Below are 15,252 nucleotides of genomic sequence, written 5' to 3'. Positions count from 1 at the left end.
AATAAAGCGCTGCTTAGCCAATCAGCTGGGCAGGAGGAGAAAGTTTGACGGTTGGGAGAGGACAGAAAGTTTGACAATTGGAGGACGATGGTGGGGACTTGACTGGACCGGCCAGTGGGTCATAGTAGCAAGTGCTTGACTATATGTATGTTGTAAGGTTTAGAGTAGTTTGTTTAGTTTATAAGTAGATTAGAATCAGTTTAGACTCTGCCTGGTGAAGTGCTGACAGCTTCAAAGTATGTTTTAGTCTCCCTATATCAGTTAATTTGCTTTGTAGGCGGAAGGGATACAATTTATTGTAACATTTGTCATCTGATTGAACTAGCCTCCTGTGATTGGTCAAGGCCTGGAAACTCAGCCTGTATGACTCTGTCCGCAAGCCTCAGGCGGCTTGTGGCCAGATTCAAAAGCATCTTGGCTTTTGAAGCCTCTTCAGGAACAAGGGGGATGTTCTGGGGAGACTAGGCTTCATGCCCAGTCGTTGAGGACCAGGAATGACCTAGAAAGTCCCACATCACTGTCATCTACCTGTATGTCATGGTGTTAATGTTCTGTGGCTGAGTGTTGGGTGGGTATGGTCTGCTATTAGGTGGTGATAAGGTATCATGGGGGAAAGATCGGTATTAGTACAGACTCAGGATTCAGCACTCCTTATTACATGTCATCATATAGGGTAAACATATACATTAATGTAGACTGAAAGGACTGTTATAGTAATTCTAAGTATGCAATATTTTCATTAAAATAAAATACTAAAATAACAATATATTTCATTGACTGATGTACTTATTTTATAATTTTGATGGGACATTCAGATAGTTCTATCTACTCTTTATCTAAATAGAATACCTTGACCAAAAGCACAGATGAACTGGAAACATACCTTTTTCACCAGCTGAAACGGAAGGAAAGCCAGGCTCCTTTTTATAGGAAGGCCTCTAGTTCAAGAGCAGCAGGCAAGGAGGGCAGTCCTCTTAGGGATCTCTAATCCAGAGCAAGGCCCGTGGAAGTTCTCAGGTCTCTGCCACATCAACAGACACCAGGTGACAGAGTTCCTCAATTGCCCAGAGATCAGTGGTCACTTGCTAGACAAGCAACATTGCTGAAGAGGCCATTGGGCCAATGACCTTTGTATCACTCAAGGGCAACCCTTGGCTGAGTAATACTTGCACTCTTCCGCTGAGCAGCCTCCAGATGCTTTGCCTTTGGATCTCTTGATATCTTGGTGGAAATTTTAGAGCAACAGAGCTCATTGTGCAGAAAGAGCACCCAGAGCAATGGAAGAAATAAGATAAAAGGAGGAGGCTGACCAAGTGATCACAGAGGAATTTTTTCCCCTGCATCCATTCTCGTTGCCATCAGAAGGTTGAAAAGCATTAGCCCTTTAACAGTAAATGCGTAAACATAAGTCACAATTGTCACAATCTAGGAAATATCATCTTAAAGAAAATACCCAGGGAGACTGCAGTGTTTGGGACTGAAAAAACAAATACCAAGTTAAACCTGTCAGATGAAAGAAGAGAGAAGGAGAAAGCAGATTACTTTTAAATGAACTGGAATGGCTTTTCAGTCCCACCATTTGTTACCGGCCTTCAACCTCAACTAAAGTTTCCAAATAATTAATAAGCAAAGAATAACATGCTATTTGCATTTTTCAAATGATCCTGAAAATGGTAAGTTTCATCTTTTGTTCAGGGAATGCTTGCATGGGGGTAAGAGATAACAGTCATTACGCAGCCCAGTGTTTGCAATGGATGCCACCCATTAGTGCTGGCCTTGAGAAGGGTATTTACCAGAATGGCTCACATTTTCCTTCAGGAGAAGTGGGAACAGGGTGGCACCCAGCACTTAGAACTGCCTTTCAGCCCTTCTAAGGATGCTGAGCCTTTTCATCTGGGATGACAAGGAAAAACTATTGGGATTCATGTGGTGGTGGTGAGATAAACTTTGGGTTTCAGATCACCCTGGCGCCGTTCTGGTGAGGAGTAAGACAGTGACTCAGAGCTGATCAATACTTCTGGGATGCTGGCCAGAGGAGTCAAAGTCTCCAGAAAATACCATCTCTCTGCAGCCAAAGGCCTCAGCCAGGGACAGAAGAGACTGTATGGTGGGGTCATGCCAGGAGAGTCTGACACCCGAGATCACACTTCTGAGCAATAATTTCTTGCAAATACAAACTTTCTCTTGCTAAACAGGCTGCCTTTCCCCCTAGTTAGATAAGCCCTATAACTTTAATTTCTACTAGTGTTTCACAAAGGAGTCAGGTTTTTAAAACATTGAGATGCAATACTGCAATCTTGGACCTCATAAAGGTTACTAAAGTGGGTGACTTGAAGGGAAATATTATTATTTTGAAAAGAACCCAGATATTGTCTTATAAGAGTAAAAGCTTACAAAAACAGTAAAATCCAGTGCATTAAATTTTGGGCCAAATGGCAATTGGGTTACAAGAATGTAAACATTTACACAATCCAGCAAATTGTGTTTTCTTTTCACTCCTGGAAAAATAATGCAAGACCAAGAAAGTCCATCTTTTTTGTGACGCCACATCTTTAGGGGAGCACTGGGGTTTTCTTTTCCATGTCTCTGAATCAAGCAGATTTCCCCCTAAGCCTACATCTCATAGAACTGGGTGCTGTCTCTCTCGTTCTCTCTCAAAAGATTTATTTTTATGTCATATATATGGAGGTTTTGCCTGCATATCTGGGTCCCGTGTACATGCAGTACATCTGAGACCAGATGACATTTTGGAACTAGACTGGGATTATTATGACGTGGGTGCTGGCAATGGAGCCTGGAAGGACAGCCAATACTCTTCGCTGCTGAGCCCTCTCTTCAGGCCCTAGGCTCATTTTTTTTTTTTTTTAAAATTTTATACAATATACTTTAATTATATTTTCCTTTCCCCTAAGTCCTCCAGGTTCTCCCCCACCTCCCTTTCCCTCTAACTTTATATTCCCCCTCTCTTTTAAAAACCGAAATGAAAATAAAACCCCAAACCAAACATGCCTCCAGAACACGCAAATGGAGTCTGACTTGTGTTAGCCAACTGCTTCTGAGCATGGGGCATGCTCTGGCGTGTAGTTGATTATTTCATTGAAGAAAACTGATTTCTCTCTCTCTCTCTCTCTCTCTCTCTCTCTCTCTCTCTGTCTCTCTCTCTCTCTCTCTCTCTCTCTGTCTTTCTCTCTCTTAGCATTATCAGTTTCAAATAGCTTCTTGGCTAGGAGTGGGACTTTTGTGGCCACTTCTTCTTCTCCATACTAGGATTTTATCTGGCCTGAGCTTGTGCAAGTATGTGCAAGTAGTGTGTGTGTGTGTGTGTGTGTGTGTGTGTGTGTGTGTGTGTGTGTGTGTGTATGTGTGTGCTGTAGTCTGTGTCAGTTCATATATACTCCCGGAAAATGCTGTTTCCTTCGGGTCATCTACCACTGCTCTTATACTCTTTCCAATTCCTCTTCCGCATAGATCCCTGAGCCTTGAGGGAGGGCTTTGCTATAGAGAACCCATTTAGAGCTGAGTGCTCCAAAGTCCCTCACTCTCCACATGTAGACGAGTTGTGGGCCTCTGTGTTAAATCCCATTACTGCAAGAAGTGTTTCTGATGAGGGCTAAGTGATGAGCTAATCTGTGGATATAGCAATGTGTTATAAAAATATAGAATTATTTTATGGCTATGTTCATTTAACAGAATAAAAATAGCAGGTTTCTCCCCAGAGCCCATGACCTATCTAGTCTCATGTTCTTGGCCTAATTAACGATGCCAGATATTGGTTTTTATCTCATGGGGCAGACCTCAATTTTCATTAAAAAGTGGATAGTTACTCCCCTAACACTTGTGCCTCTCTAGTATCAGTGGTTATAGTTTGCAGTCAGGTAACTGTTGTAACTCATACAGTTCATATTGATTATCACTCCCCCCCCTGCCTTGCCCCCCCCCCCCCCCCCCCCCGTGGCAGGTATAGCACTTGCTAGTACTATGAATGCTAGTCAGTAGGGCTGAAGCTTCTGGTTGGGTAGTAGCTCAATTTCTCCATGTTTGGTGACCTGAGTGTATGGTGTCTTCAGCAGTAGAGTCTTATGGTCAGGTTGTGGAGGGTAACCTATAGCAATGGAAATAGCCTGTGATATTAGGGAAAGTCTATGGGATCCCTTTGGTCAATGTAAACCATACCTGGCTCTGGGGTTTTTATTTGACATAATGGTGTCTAGTTGTGGCATTGATTCAGACAGATCCACCTGCCTCTGCTTCCAGAGTGCTGGGGTTAAAGGTATATGCCACCACAGCTTGGCTCCTTGTGGCTTTTCAAACGGCCCTTAGTGTTTAGTTACCCCTTGCTATACTTCCTCCTTTATGATGTCCCACTCCCTATTTAATCCTCCTGTTGCAATTTTTCCCTTTAATCCCTTTAGAAAGCTTTATTCTATTTCCGGGCTTACTCTTAACAGTTGGCATTAAGTACCATTTGCATTACTATGTATTGTTGATGTTTTGAAAAAAATAAGATATCAAACACCTTTGTTCTTTTTGCTGTTGCTCTAGTATGGAGTTTTGTTTTCAGCTTGAATGGTCCACACAGCAGAACTCTGCCAGCGGAGGTTTTTGAAATGAGGATGGGTTTATGAAGGCAGCTGTATTCTGTTATACAGTATCTGGTGCTTTGCCTCAAGGAAGATGTCTGTATTCCCCTAAGTGTTTGATCGCAGCTCTTGTTTCCTGACTCTTTGGGGGCTGGCTGTCTCTTTATGCTGGTGGCTGCCAGCTGCAGCAGGCAGTGGGGACTTGTCCTCTCTGGGGCCCTCTGACGTCAGGGTCAGGGGAAGTTCAGACTCCAGGTCAGATGCCCTGACAGAACTTTGTTTGCTTTGCTCGTGTGTCTCATATTTTCCAGAGCAGAATCCCAGGAGTCACAGTAACAGTCACAAAGCTGTAAAGCAGTATTCCCCTACCTCGCAGTCTCTCCCAGTGCATTTGGAGGGACCTGTAGCCCGTGGCGATTTCTTTCCAGTAATTCTAGAAGTCCTCGGGGAGTGTCTGTGCTTTCTAGTCTTACTCATAATCAAACGTGCCCAGCATTTTCCTCCTCTCCCGATCCAACTTGCTATGATAATGCTCTGGTTCCCTGGGAAACCGCAGGTGGCTACCCTGTCCATCACTCTGTGGCAATGGCATCTCTGAGGCTAGTGCGCACTGGGGGAGCTCTGGATAAGACTCATTCTGCGTCCACATAAATGCTCCTGCCTACTGAGGCGAGAGCTCAGCAGAAGGCAGCTCTGATGTCATCAGTGTTGGTGCGCATACCGAGGATGCTTTGCTCTGGGAGACATTGCTGTGAGTTTGATTAACTTGCTCACGAGTGTCTCTTTGCTTCCACGACCATCCCAACACCCCACTCCCATCCCTTCTTGTCTTTCCCGGTAATTTTCTGCCCACCCCATTAAAAAGCTGTCTCTGGTTTTCCTCCTAAGGAGCACCCCAGGATCTTTCAGGCCTGGGTCTTTTCAATTATGCAGATCAGACTGGCAATTTAAAGTGGATTAGATCTCTCTGCCCTTTCCATTTTTCTTTTTTATTCCTGCATTTTCTTCCTATTCCTGCCAATTTAAATTACTCTCCCTCCTATTTTTTCTTCCTTTCCTCTCTTTTCCCCTTCCTTCAGCAAATATTAGTCATGTGACCACTGCTTAATGGGTAGGGCTAATGCAGACGGATTACAAACATAATGTGGTCATTTCTTCTTCTTCTTCTTCTTCTTCTTCTTCTTCTTCTTCTTCTTCTTCTTCTTCTTCTTCTTCTTCTTCTTCTTCTTCTTCTTCTTCTTCTTCTTCTTCTTCTTTGGATTTTCGAAACAGGGTGTCTCTGTGTAGCCTTGGCAGTGCTGGACTCGCTTTTTGGACCAGGTTGGCCTTGGACTCATAGCCACTCACCTGCCTCTGCCTCCCAAGTGCTGGGATTAAAGGCGTGTACCACCACCACCCAGTTTTTATATCTCTGGCATTTTTAAAAAATATGCCTTCAATTTACTGAGACCCACCTGCCTTGGTGTCGATTAGGACCCTTGAGAATGTGTTTGCTGCTCTGACTATGCCCAGAGGCTGCAGGATTTGAGAGATTTAATAAAAGGATCTAACAGCCAAATGTGGGCACATGTGTTATTGTGAATGTCTCTCCGGCCATTGTTATCACTGAGTCCTAAACTTGTTGTTCAAGTGTGTTCTGACTCTGTAAGTTGTGGAAAACTCTCTCTGGCTATAAAAAGTATCATTTAGGCAGCATTCACTGTTACAAAGGAGTTTTACAGCAGTCATAACCAATGTATGGTCCACTGAGGAAAAGAAACCGTGGGAATGAGAATATTTAGGGATATATTCAAAATCAAGTACTCAGTTCTAGAGAGTAGTAATTAGTGTATGCCCTAACCCCTCAGAAACTCAACACAAACTCTTGTCAGACAAGAGATTTCTTTTTTTTTTAAATTTTTTTATTATTAATTGATTCTTGTTACATCTCAATGGTTATCCCATCCCCTGTGTCCTCCCATTCTTCCCTCCCTCCCCTTTTCCCCTTATTCCCCTCCCCTATGACTGTTCCTAAGGGGGATTACTTCCCCCTGTATATGCTCATAGGGTATCAGGTCTCTTCTTGGTAACCTGCTGTCCTTCCTCTGAGTGCCACCAGGTCTCCCCCTCCTGGGGACATGGTCAAATGTGAGGCACCAGAGTACGTGAGAAAGTCATATCACACTCTCCACTCAAGTGTGGAGACTGTTCTAACCATTGGCTAGATCTGGGTAGGGGTTTAAAGTTTACCGCCTGTATTGTCCTTGGCTGGTGCCATAGTTTGAGCGGGACCCCTGGGCCTAAATCTGCCTATCATAATGTTTTACTTGTAGGTTTCTAGGACCCTCTGGATCCTTCTACTTTGCCATTCTCCCATGCTTCTCTCATCTAGAGTCCCAATAGGATGTCCTCCCCTCTGTCCCAGTTTCTTGGTAAGTGAAGGCTTTCATGGGACATGCCCCTTGGGCTAGTATGCAGATCTAAGTGAGTATATACCATTTAAGTCTTTCTGCTTCTGGGTTAACTCACTCATTATGATCATTTCTAGCTCAATCCATTTATCCACAAAGTTCGGGAATTCCTTGTTTTTAATAGCTGAGTAGTATTCCATAGTGTATATGTACCACAGTTTCTTTATCCATTCTTCTACTGAGGGACACTTAGGCTGTTTCCATGTTCTGGCTATTATGAATAAGGCTGCTATGAATATGGTTGAGCAAATTTTTTTGTTGTGTGCTGGAGCATCTTCTGGGTATATTCCAAGGAGTGGAATAGCTGGGTCTTGAGGAAGCTCTATTCCCATTTTTCTGAGATAGCACCAGATAGATTTCCAAAGTGGCTGTACTAGTTTGCGTTCCCACCAGCAATGAAGGAGTGTTCCTCTCTCCCCACATCCTTGCCAGCATGTGGTGTCGCTTGAGTTTTTGATTTGCATTTCCCTGATGACTAAGGAGGTTGAGCATTTCTTTAAGTGTTTCTCAGCCATTTGATATTCCTCTGTTAAGAATTCTCTGTTTAGTTCCAAGCCCCATTTCTCAATTGGGTTATTTGGTTTGGTGGTGTTTAGCTTCTTGAGTTCTTTATATATTTTGGATATTAGACCTTTGTCAGTATAGGGTTGGTGAAGATCTTTTCCCAGTCTGTAGGCTGTTGCTTTGTTCTCTTGACAGTGTCTCCAGCCTTACAGAAGCTTCTCAGCCTCATGAGGTCCCATTTATTAATTGTTGACAATAAGGCCTGGGCCGTTGGTGTTCTGTTCAGGAAGTTGTCTTCTGTGCCAATATGTTCCAGGCTCTTCCCCACTTTTTCTTCTAAGTGACTTAGTGTCTCTGGTTTTATGTTGAGGTCTTTAATCCACTTGGATTTGAGTTTTGTGCAAGGTGACAAATATGGGTCCAGTTGCATTTTTTTACACATAGACCTCCAGTTAGACCAGCACCATTTGTTGAAGATGCTATCCTTTTTCCATTGAATGGATTTGGCTTCTTTGTCGAAAATCAAGTGACCATATGTGTGTGGATTCATTTCTGGATGAATCCCACTCCTGCAAAAAGAAATCTCTTGTCAATCGGGGATACAAGGCACTTTCCTCAACATAATAAAGGCTATCTACAGCAAGCCAATAGCCAAAATCAAAGTAAATGGTGAGATACTCAAGGAAATTCCTCTAAAATCGGGAACAAGGCAAGGCTGTCCACTCTCTCCATATCTCTTCAAAATAGTACTCAAAGCTCTAGCCAGAGCAATAAGACAACAAAAGGAGATCAAGGGTATCCAAATGGGAAAGGAGGAAGTCAAATTATCCCTATTTGCAGATGATATGGTAGTGTACATAAGGGACCCTCAAAATTCCACCAGAGAACTCCTAAAGCTGAAAAAGACTTTCAGCAAATTGGCTGGATACAAAATTAACTCAAAAAAGTCTGTGGCCTTCCTATACACAAATGACAAGCTTGCAGAAGAAGAAATTAGGAAAACCACACCCTTCACATTAGCCACCAGCAATATAAAATATCTAGAAGTCACTCTAACTAAGCAAGTGAAGGACTTGTTTGAAAAAAATTTCAAAACTCTGAAGAAAGAGATTGAAGATGACCTGAGAAGATGGAATGATCTTCCTTGCTCACGGATCGGGAGAATTAACATAGTAAAATGGCCATCCTACCAAAAGTAATCTACAGATTCAATGCAATCCCTATCAAAATACTTACACAATTTTTTAAAGACATTGAAAGTTCAATTCTGAACTTCATATGGAAAAACAAAAAACCCAGAATAGCTAAAACAATCTTGTAAAATAAGAGATGCTCCAGAGGAATCTCCATACCTGATCTCAAACTGTACTATAAAGCAATAGTAATTAAAACAGCTTGGTACTGGTACAGCAAAAGGCTGGTTGATCAGTGGAATCGAATCGTTTTGCAGGAGTGGGAGTCCAACCCAAGGTCTGGAGTTTGTGGGCCATGTACTGTTCCACTGAGCCACGCCCCTCATCCCTCTGTTACCCCAGCTTGCCTTTCACATGTTATCTCACTGCTCCTCCCCTCCCCCACTCGAAAGCAGCAGTTCTTTCAAAGGCTTTAGAGAGCCTGTTCCTACCTCCTAAGCACACATTAGGGTACTGTGATAGGAGAGGCCCGTCCTATCCTTGCCTGGTTCTCAGACTTTATTTTATGTATTGTTAAAGCCACGCCCATTTGTATCTGCATATGGTCTTTAGGGCTTTGAAGGCACAGACTACCGCTTGTTCATTCCCCTAGAGCCTAGCTCTGTGTCCAGTTTAAAGCTAGCACATGAGACATAGAAGGCTAGGATGCAAAGGTGTGAACTGCTTGCTCTTTTACAACATGAGGGTGTCACCACCAGGGCAGTACTGTGGCAACAGAGGACTTTGTAGATGAGATGACAGATCATTTGGGAAGCGACGATTAACTGTGAGGGACTGAAGGACCCTTGGGCTGACCATGAGGTTTTATAGCTAGGAATGTTTTATCTTTTACTTGTGGTATTTCTCAATGAACCTTCATTTCAGGAGATGCCAGAGAAATGCTGACAGCCATGACCTGGTACAGCCCAGCATGCCCAGTCTACATTTTATTGTTCTACCTTCCTGGTTTTCCTGAAGATTTTATCTACATTTCCATGTCTTATATCATTACTCTTTTACTTTATTTTTTTATTTAAATAATTTATTCAGATTACATCTCAGTTGTTATCCCCTCACTTGTATCTTCCTTCCCCCCTCCCTCCCTCTTTCATCCTATTCCCCTACCCTAGGCCTGTGACAGAAGGGGACCTCCTTCCCCACCATATGATCACAGCCCATCTGGTCTCATCCAGATAGCCTGCTTACCCTTCCTCTGAGTGCCACCAGGCCTCCCCACCAAGGGGAAGTGGTCAAATAGGGGCACCAGAGTCTCTGAGGACAGCTGCGGAGAATATGCTGTCCACTGGCTAGATCTGAATAGGGGTCTAGGTTTACTGCATGCATTGTTCTTGGTTGGTACAGTAATTTGAGCATAGCTCCCTGGGTCCAGATCTGTCAGCCTTGATGGTCTTTTTTAGGTTTCTAGGACCCTCTGGGTCCTTCTGTTTCCCCATTCCCTCATATCTCTCTCACCTGGAGTCCCAATAGGAAGTCACAGCATCTATCCCAATCCCCTGCTAAATGAAGACTTACAGAGGACATCCCTCTTGTTGGGCTAGTGTCTAATTATAAGCGAATATGTACCGTGTGTATCATTCTGGGTCTAGGTTAACTAACTCAGGATGATAAGTTCCATGCATTTGCCTTCAAAGTTCAAGATTTTCTTGTTTTTAATAGCTGAGTAGTATTCCACAGTGTAAATGTACTACAGTTTCTTTATCCATTCTTTGACTGAGGGACATTTAGGCTGTTTCCATGTTCTGGCTATTATGAATAAGGCTGCTATGAACATGGTTGAGCATATGTCCTTGTTGTGTGGGAGCATCTTTTGAGTATATTCCAAGGAGTGGAATAGCTGGGTCTTGGGGTAGCCCTATTCCCAGTTTTCTGAGAAAGCACCAGATTGATTGCCAAAGTGGTTGTACAAGTTTGCATTCCCACCAGCAATGAAGGAATGGTCTCCTTTCTCTACATGCTCTCCAGCATGTGCTGTCATTTGAGTTTTTGATCTTGGCCATTCTGATGGGTGTAAGATGGAATCTCAGAGTTGTTTTGATTTGCATTTCTCTGATGACTAAAGACATTGAGCATTTCTTTAAGTGTTTCTCAGTCATTCAATATTCCTCTGTTGAGAATTCTCTTGTTTAGTTCTGAGCCCCATTTCTTTTTTTTTTTTCATTTTTTTATTATATTTTTTTATTAATTTATTCTTGTTACATCTCAATGTTTTATCCCATCCTTTGTATCCTCCCATTCCTCCCCCCCCCCATTTTCCCATTATTCCCCTCCCCTATGACTGTTCCTGAGGGGGATTACCCCCGCTATATATTCTCATAGGGTATCAAGTCTCTTCTTGGCTACCTGCTGTCCTTCCTCTGAGTGCCACCAGGTCTCCCCCTCCAGGGGACATGGTCAAATGTGAGGCACCAGAGTATGTGAGAAAGTCATATCACACTCTCCACTCAACTGTGGAGAATATTCTGACCATTGGCTAGATCTGGGAAGGGGTTTAAAGTTTACCGCCTGTATTGTCCTTGGCTGGTGCCTTAGTTTGAGCGGGACCCCTGGGCCCAAATCTGCCTAACATATTGTTCTACTTGTAGATTTCTAGGACCCTCTGTATCCTTTTATTTTGCTATTCTCCCATGCGTCTCTCATTTAGAGTCCCAATAGGATGCCTTTCCCTCTGTCCCAGTTTCCTGGTAAGTGAAGGCTTTCATGGGACATGCCCCTTGGGCTAGTATGCAGATATAAGTGAGTATATACCATTTGATTCTTTCTGCTTCTGGGTTAACTCACTCATTATGATCATTTCTAGCTCAATCCATTTATCCACAAAGTTCGGGAATTCCTTGTTTTTAATAGCTGAGTAGTATTCCATAGTGTATATGTACCAAAGTTTCTTTATTCATTCTTCTACTTAGGCTGTTTCCATGTTCTGGCTATTATGAATAAGGCTGCTATGAACATGGTTGAGCAAAGTTTCTTGTTGTGTGCTGGAGCATCTTCTGGGTATATTCCAAGGAGTGGAATAGCTGGGTCTTGAGGAAGCTCTATTCCCATTTTTCTGAGATAGCACCAGATAGATTTCCAAAGTGGCTGTACTAGTTTGCATTCCCAGCAGCAATGAAGGAGTGTTCCTCTCTCCCCACATCTTTGCCAGCATGTGGTGTCGCTTGAATTTTTGATCTTAGCCATTCTGATGGGTGTAAGATGGAATCTCAGAGTTGTTTTGATTTGCATTTCCCTGATGACTAAGGAGGTTGAGCATTTCTTTAAGTGTTTCTCAGCCATTTGATACTCCTCTGTTGAGAATTCTGTTTAGTTCCAAGCCCCATTTCTCTATTGGGTTATTCGGTTTGGTGGTGTTTAATTTCTTGAGTTCTTTATATATTTTGGATATTAGACCTTTGTCAGATGTAGGGTTGGTGAAGATCTTTTCCCAGTCTGTAGGCTGTCGCTTTGTTCTCTTGACAGTGTCTCCTGCCTTACAGAAGCTTCTCGGCCTCATGAGGTCCCATTCATTAATGGTTGACATTAAGGCCTGGGCCGTTGGTGTTCTGTTCAGGAAGTTGTCTCCTGTGCCAATATGTTCCAGCTGAGCCCCATTTCTTAATTGGGTTATTTGGTTTGGTCGTATTTAATTTCTTGAGTTCTTTATATATTTTGGATATTAGTCCTTTGTCAGATGTAGAGTTGGCGAAGATCTTTTCCCAGTCTGTAGGCTGTTACTTTGTTCTGTTGACAGTGTCTTCTGCCTTACAGAGCTTCTCAGCCTCATAAGTTCCCATTTATTAATTGTTGACCTTAGAGCCTGGATATCATTATCCTTTTAGGACTCTTCTAATAAAGTTGCACAAATGAGAGACTTAGAAAGAACAGAATATACTCCCTGGCAATTGTGGAAACCAGGAGTCACAGGTCAAGGTCTTAGGAGGACCGTGTTCTCTCTGAGGACTCTAAGGAAAAAAATCCCCTCTTGCCTTTCTCAGGTTTTCAGGCCATCTTCATTTGGTGGCAGTACACATGAGGAGATTGACTCATTGTGCCTGGCTTGAGTGTGTGGGGCCTAGTGGTCACAAGCGTCCAGATGCGGATGCACTGAGGGGAAACACAGGAGACCCATGCTAGAAGGATGCTGTGTGGGTCACAGTGGTCACAAGCAGCCAGATAGGGATGCACCTAGGGGAGACACAGGAGACCTGTGGTGGAAGGATGCCGTTCTTCATCTGGTTATGATGAGCCTTTCCCTTACACAGTGCTTTCTTTTGTCTGAGATTCTGAGGGGAACACTGTATGTTAGCTATATTTTGGAGGAAAGAATTCAAAGTATCTGCTCTAGTTTGGTCATTGAGTGTTCCCTGAGAGCAGTATGTGTTCAGTAAAGGTTTGATCACCAGCGTATGGCAGTATTGGGAGGTGTGGGAAACTGTAAGAGGTGGGACATAGTGAGAGGAGAACAGATCAACTTGGGGTGGTGGGGAGGAGATGCTGGGACCTTGCTATGTTGTTGCCCTGAGATGAACAGGCTTTCTCCACTACATGTTCTGTCCCAGTGCCTAAAGCAATAGGACCAAGTGACCTTGATGCTCATGATCGTTTCTGTTCCTCATCAAGGACCCTCCCAACCTCTGATCCTCTGCCTCATGGCTCCCTATTCATCCTGTGTGCTCCTTTGGACTTTGAAAGGTTTGGAGAGTAGAAATAATGTCTTCTTTATTTTTACTCCCCTTTCCAGAAGTCAGCATAGTGATTTACACACAGCAGAAACTCAACACGCAGCAAATGAAAACAAATGCATAAGGACATACAAGCCTTGCTCTTACTTCACAAATATGTCACGGTGAGCAGCTTAGCTTCCACCACATGTGAGATAATCTTGATCTCATATCATGTTACTCATTTTATCATGAACATTAGGAAAAATAACTTATGTGAAGAACATGTCTCACCGGTTAATATTTACTAAATACCAGGTAATATGATTTATGTATTTGCTCATAATTTTTTCCTGGTGTTTCAACATTAACCAATTTGAGAATGACTGAGGTCACAGTGCGTGAGTTCCCAGCCTTGCTGATTTCATCAACATGAACATTTTCCATCAGTCAAAGGGAACTTATAGGAGCAAGTGTGGTTTCTAGTCTGCCTTGCTTTCATTGAAATAATAACAAGAGATATATCATCAACATAATGATATGAGCTGTTAGAGTAATTCTGTAAGAATTATCTTAGAGTTAGCTGAACTTACCTAAGTTCAGTAGAGCCAGAGACACCAAATGTCAAGGGAGTCACACAGAGAAGACTCTTTCTTCCAAAGACACTGATTTCTCTACTAAATAGTTTTGAACCTCATGAAGGCTGCACAGGATTTGGTTTTATATCCCTGAACCCTCAGCTCACAGCCCCGAAAAGAAGCAGAAAAAGGTTTGCTAATAGAACTAAGGACAGGTCCAAACCACCTGAGAAAGAAAACATGTATAGGCTTCTGAAATTTGGATCCCCACAGCGACATGTGTTCATTTCTGACTGTGACCATAAAATCGCAAAAGCTCAGCTCATCACATCTCAAGATCTAACCAGGGTGAACAGAACAGAATTTCGGGGGAGGGGTGATTGAAAGTTTCAGTCAGAATGCTTTTCTCACTCTCCCCATACAGTAGGAAAGCTAAGCAGTTTAACACATAAATTAAAAATTTGTGAAACACTATTTACAGAGATTGCTTCCTGTATACGTGTGGCGAAAGGCTGAGTTGGCATTGCTCTGTGTCTAAGCTCTTAACATACATTCACTGCTTTTGCGGTCTGCGCCTGGAGAAGCTGCCCCAATATGTGCTAGTTATTTTACTACCCGGCAGAGTCAAGTTAGACACCAACCCACAGACGGAAACGGCAGAAGAAGGCTTTCCATTAAAGAAGCATTTTAAATGTAAAGCAGCGAGAAGCATCTTTCTGTTACATTACACAAAGTAATGGTCTTGGTCTATTACACAAAGTACCAGGGTCACCAGTTCCCAAACAGCACTCAATGAGGCAGTCTGTATGAAAATGCTATTACCAGCCCTGAAGTACTGCTTCTTTATAACTTACCAAATAATTAAAGATGCCCATTCTTACAATCTTATTTGGTTTTTCACAATAATAATGTAAACCCTAAAACAACTAAGCACGCTAGCTGTCCATCATTATAATGAGTTCCTGGAGGCAACTCACTCATAAAGACAAAAGATTTATTTTACTCCTGGTTCTTGGTCCTGGCCGAGACAGAATGCCACTGTTAGTTTGAGCTTCTGGTGTGGGAAGTGTGTTATAGTGGGAGTGTGTGGCAGAGCACACCATCTGCCCAGTGACTTAGGGAACAGAGGGGGGAAAAAAAGGAAAGGAGTAGGTCCTCCAATCTCCTGCAGTAGCATGCTTTCAGTCACCCCAAAACCTCCATAAGGCCCTATTTCCCCAAAGCAGCACTCTGGCACAAACCTAACATGCGGATCTTTGGGGGAGCATTTAACACGTACATTTGAATGTTGAGAGTAAGAGCTCGTGTTT

This window comes from Acomys russatus, chromosome 18 (assembly GCF_903995435.1).
Source record: "Acomys russatus chromosome 18, mAcoRus1.1, whole genome shotgun sequence".
Classification (NCBI taxonomy): Eukaryota; Metazoa; Chordata; class Mammalia; order Rodentia; family Muridae; genus Acomys; species Acomys russatus.
This window is presented reverse-complemented; position numbering follows the sequence as displayed.